Here is a 6,000-nt window from a genome sequence, read left to right on the forward strand (position 1 = left end):
AGAGAAAATGGAAAAGGTCCTGTCTCCCCAGTGATAGGGTTTCCTTCCATGCCCTCTTATCATCTTTCCATTCCTCTATCTCTCTAGCAAAATCGTCCTTCTTTCACTCGAAAATTAACGCGCCGCCTCTAATCCCCGCAAACTGTTTTCAACGTTCTCCTCTCTTCTGACCCCCCCTACCCCCCACCCCCTCTCATCACTCACACCTGATGACTTTGTCTCCTTCTTTGAGGTTGATGCCATTCACAATTCCTTCTCACAACCCTCTCCCCCTGCTGACCCTCCTACCTTCCCCAACTCCCTAGCCTCTTTTTCTCCCCTCTCTGACGCCGACACATTGAAACTCCTTACATCCCACCCCCGACCACCTGTCCTCTTGACCCCATCCCCTCTCCCCTCCTACAATCTATATCCAATGACATTCTCCCTTTTCTCTCCTCTCTAATCAACACCTCCTTCTCTTCCGGCACCATGCCCTCTTCCCTGAAGAGGGCCAGAGTCACTCCCCTGCTCAAAAAACCTACTCTTGACCCCTCTGCCCCCCTACCGGCCTGTCTCTCTTCTTCCCTTTCTCGCTAAAACTCTGGAACGGACGGTCTGCTCCCAACTGTCCACTTATCTTCTCCAGAACAATCTCCATGACCCCAACCAGTCTGGCTTCAAGAGTGGCCACTCCACTGAGACTGCCCTGCTCGCGGTCACTGAGGCACTCCACTCTGCTAAAGCCAAATCCCTCTCCTCTGTCCTCATCTTCCTCGACCTGTCAGCCGCCTTCGATACAGTCAACCATGAGATTCTGCTCTCATCGCTGTCTGGGATGGGTGTCACAGGGTCGGCTCTCGCTTGGTTTTCCTCCTACCTGTCTGGTCGCTCCTACCAGGTGACTTAGAGGGGCTCAGTCTCTGACCCTCACCCCCTACAAACTGGAGTCCCGCAGGGCTCAGTTCTTGGGCCTCTCCTCTTCTAGCTATACACCATGTCTCTTGGTTCTGTTATCTCTTCCCATGGCTTTTCCTATCATTTTTATGCTGATGACACCCAACTCTTCATTTCCTTCCCCCCCGACACACAAATCACCACACAGATCTCTGCCTGCTTGGCTGATATCTCTGCGTGGATGACTTCCCACCACCTGAAGCTCAACCTTGCCAAAACTGAACTTCTCTACATCCCTGCTAAGTCCTCTCCGTCAATCGACCTCTCACTGACTGTTGAGGACTTTGTAGTTTCCTCTACGGCAAATAATCTTGCGGTGACTCTTGATAACTGCCTCACCCTGGCTCCACAAGTATCCTCCACTGCCAGAACCTGCAGGTTCTTTCTGTATAATATACGTCGCATCCGTCATCTCCTGATGGAGAAAGCCACCCAGCTCCTAGTCCTAGTCCAGGCGCTCGTCATTTCCCGCCTGGATTACTGAAACTCCCTCCTAGCCGGTCTCCCAGCGTGTGCCATCAAGCCCCTCCAGCTGGTCCAGAATGCTGCAGCCCGCCTGATCACCAGTCAGCCCAGGTCGGCTCATGTCACCCCGCTTCTCATTGGCCTCCACTGGCTTCCTATTGCCTCACGCATCCGATTCAAGGCCCTAGTGTTGGCATTTCAGGCTGCTAAGGGGACTGCCCCACCTTACATACAATCCTTGATCACTCCCTACTCCCCAGCTAGACCACTCCGGTCTGCCAGCTCTGGTCACCTTATGGTTCCCTCTCTATGTGCACCTGGCGGTCGAGCTGCACGTTCACGCCTGTTTTCCGTTCTGGTTCCTCAGTGGTGGAATGACTTGCCTACCACTGTCACTGAATCCCTCCCCTTATTTCGACGCAGACTCAAAACACACTTTTTCAAACTCTACCTTAGTCCTCCCTCCTGATTTCCCCCGCCCCCCCCCCTTTCTGATACCCCTATCCTTGTCTAACCCCCCCCCCCCCGAAAAAAAAAAAGAAAAAAAAATTGCACTTGTGATGACGACTATATGTTTAGAACAGCATTCCATGTGTATTTTCCTAGTTCTGGGTGTGATGCTTTGACTTGTGGTAGAACCTATGCACTTGTAAATCGCTTTGGATTAAAAGCGTCTGCCAAATGACAAAAATGTAAATGTAAAAATGGACAAGCTCAAAGATGGTGCTGGCCCATACTGTTAGGGTTTGATCTTATGGGCGGATGGGCCCTCTCATGTAGTCATGTAACCTGCTTTGGCGTTAGGTCATTCGCATACTTGTCTGCTTGCACAAAATCAGGATTGGGAAACTTTGGGTACTTTTTTCTGCTTTCAGAAATTAGGTTTGGGAGAGGGAGGATGGCGCAGGGATTGGCTCTCTCAGACAGGATTACGTTTCCTCGCTGAGAGAGAGGAGTCTTCGTTCACCGGTAACGCCCTTCTGCATGTCTGCTCTCTTCCTTCAGATATTTAATTAAATGGTCAGGAGGAATTTATGACATGGCGCATCGTTGTTTTTATGAGGCGTTATCTTATTTCAGAGACCCGGGGTGTGTTTGGAGACGGGTTGTCTTTCTCAGCGCAGAAGAGGGGGAAACCCAAGGCTGTGTTTTTTCACGCTGCTCCTGACCTTCTCCGTCTCTCTTTCTCCAAACTGTGGGAAACGTGGGGAGTGAGGGAATGGGTGTGTCTGTGCTGTGCTATGCTGATTGGACAGAGGTAGAGTGAAGCACTGAGCATGTCTGTTCTAATTGGACAGAAGCAGAGTGAGGTAATGAGCGTGTCTGTTTTGATTGGACAGAAGCATAGGGAGGTGTGCTGTTAAGGGCTGATTGGAAAGAGGCACTCACACACACACACACACACCCACAAGCATGCAAGTGTGAACACACTTGTACACACACAAGCATACAAGTGAATATACAGTACACACATGCATGCACGTATGTACACATACACAAAAAAACACCTGCATATACACATGTGCATGGACACTAATACACACTCATGTATGCACATGCAGACACACACTGACGCATACACACACTCATCTCTGAACAACTCTGGTGTCAAAGCTCTAAGTGGATAGGCTACAGCAGCAGAAGACTTAATACATCTAAAGAATATGTCTAATAAATACCTAATTAAGTGCTCATTGAGTGTATATAGATGCTTTTTCTTTGTATTTCATGCTTTCGACACCCCCACACTGTGTCTCAGTGAGTTTATATCCATCTCAGGGGGCGGCATGGCTCCGGCAGTAAGAGCAGTCGTCTGGCAGTCGGAGGGTTGCCGGTTCGATCCCCTGCCCGGGCTGTGTTGGTGTGTGAGTGTGTGAGTGTGTGTATGAATGGGTGAATGAAAAGCATCAATTTTACAGCGCTTTGGATAAAGGCACTACTATATAAATGCCAACCATCTCTGGGGGCAGAGTGGCTGTAATAGCCCAACCCCACCACCCCACGCGGCCTGACAGTAAGGGCACACATTCTTGCTTTAATTGCACTGATCCCTGGTTCCAGTCGCCCTATCCTGTCTGTTTAAGCTGAGGGGTTACAGGGAGGAAGCGGGGCGAAGTGGAGTCTGCCTTGGCCATCAGTGAGCGAGAGTGTGGGTTTGGACACGGATCAGATCACGGGAGTACCTGTTGCCTCTGGTACAGTTTTTTTTGTCACTTTTCACACTTGTGGCCAGGAATGTCCTTATCTACTCACAGCCACCCCAATCAATACATGGATTTATTTGTAGTGTTCATCGTGAGTTTGTTGTGTATCCTCCCGAGACCTAATACAAGTGTCTTAGATGAGAAAAATATTCATTATTTTTTTAGATTACATTTTAATTGTATTTCCCTTATGTTGAGAAACACTGTATAGTGTATATATAGTAGTAAGTACTGTATACTCAGGGAAGCCAAAATGTAATGTCCTCATTTGGAGATGCAGGGACTCTGGAGGTTAAAATACCTGTGTGCGTGTGTGTGTGTGTGTGGATGTGAGTATGTGAGTATGTGTGTGTGTGTGTGAGCACTCGTATGTGAGGATGTGAGTATGTGAGTATGTGTGTTTGTGTGTGGATGTGTGTATGTGAGTATGTGTGTGCGTGTGTGTGTGTGTGGATGTGAGTATGTGAGTATGTGTGTGTGTGTGAGTATGTGAGTATATGTGAGTATGTGTGTGCGTGTGTGTGTGTGGATGTGAGTATGTGAGTATGTGTGTGTGTGTGGATGTGAGTATGTGAGTATATGTGTGTGTGTGTGTGTGTGTGTGTGTGGATGTGAGTATGTGAGTGTATGTGTGTGTGTGTGGATGTGTGAATGTGAGTATGTGTGTGCGTGTGTGTGTGTGTGTGGATGTGAGTATGTGAGTATGTGTGTGTGTGTGTGTGTGTGTGAGTATGTGAGTATATGTGAGTATGTGTGTGCGTGTGTGTGTGTGGATGTGAGTATGTGAGTATGTGTGTGTGTGTGTGTGGATGTGAGTATGTGAGTATGTGAGTATATGTGTGTGTGTGTGCGTGTGTGGATGTGTGAATGTGAGTATGTGTGTGCGTGTGTGTGTGTGTGGATGTGAGTATGTGAGTATGTGTGTGTGTGTGTGTGTGTGAGTATGTGAGTATATGTGAGTATGTGTGTGCGTGTGTGTGTGTGGATGTGAGTATGTGAGTATGTGTGTGTGTGTGTGTGTGGATGTGAGTATGTGAGTATATGTGTGTGTGTGTGTGTGTGTGGATGTGTGAATGTGAGTATATGTGTGCGTGTGTGTGTGTGTGTGAGTATGTGAGTATGTGTGTGTGTGTGTGTGTGTGTGAATGTGTGAATGTGAGTATGTGTGTGCGTGTGTGTGTGTGTGGATGTGAGTATGTGAGTATGTGTGTGTGTGTGTGCGTGTGTGTGGATGTGTGAATGTGAGTGTGTGTGCGTGTGGATGTGAGTATGTGAGTATGTGTGTGTGTGTGTGTTTCTGTGGATGTGAGTATGTGAGTATATATGTGTGTGTGTGTGTGTGTGTGTGTGTGGATGTGAGTATGTGAGTATGTGTGTGTGTGTGTGGATGTGAGTATGTGAGTGTATGTGTGTGCGTGTGTGTGTGTGGATGTGTGTATGTGAGTATGCGTGTGTGTGTGTGTGGATGTGTGAATGTGAGTATGTGTGTGCGTGTGTGTGTGTGGATGTGAGTATGTGAGTATATGTGTGTGTGTGTGTGTGTGTGTGGATGTGAGTATGTGTGTGTGTGTGTGTGTGTGTGTGTGGATGTGAGTATGTGAGCATATGTGTGTGCGTGCGTGTGTGTGTGTGTGTGTGTGTGTGAGCACTCGAGTGTGTGAAGCATGAGGTGCAGTGACCTCCCCTCCTAGTAACACAGTTCCCACCATCAGCACACCACAATGGAAACCTGACTCGGGACGTCCTGCTGCCAGAGAGACAGGGCTGTCTGGGCGACCAGGAGCCGGGGGGGGGGGGGGTTAGGACAGCGTTACAGTCAGGCTCAGGTGCCCCCATTGGTCACACCACCCGCCCACCTGCCACTCCCCCCCATCCCAAAACCTCAGTCCCACTCCCTCGTCTGATAGTCTGGGCCGTTCCACACCGTGCCCTCCCCAAAATCCCCCTGGGTCCCACAAATCTGCCCCCCCCCCCACACACACAAGACACCGTTTCACTAAATCAGGCGGGAAATGTCCCTGCATGCAGCTGTGAAGACAGGTTTGCTAGTTTAAGTACAATACTCATATTAGAGAAAAGACCGTTGAACGAGTGAATGAAAAACCGTCTTCTGGTTTCTCCTGGCAGCTGTCGGCTCAGGTCTTTACGGCCAAGCTGCGGGGAGGACCCGGTGTCGTTAAGAGCGCCGTGTTTTAGAGTCAAAGTCTGCCGTGACTCAGATCAAGGGCTGTAGAAACTGTGTTTAATGTGCTTTCTCTGTGCTATGTGTGTGGGTGACGAAGCACTCCTGTCAGCCTCCTCCCCTTCCACGGTTCGCCCTGTTAGCGTGACTTCACCACCGCAGATCTCTCTCTTCATTTTGTTGAAGGTGCTCAGCTATTTACTCGCTTACTTA

The sequence above is a fragment of the Conger conger genome, chromosome 2 (genome assembly GCF_963514075.1).
Source record: "Conger conger chromosome 2, fConCon1.1, whole genome shotgun sequence".
In the NCBI taxonomy this organism is placed as follows: domain Eukaryota; kingdom Metazoa; phylum Chordata; class Actinopteri; order Anguilliformes; family Congridae; genus Conger; species Conger conger.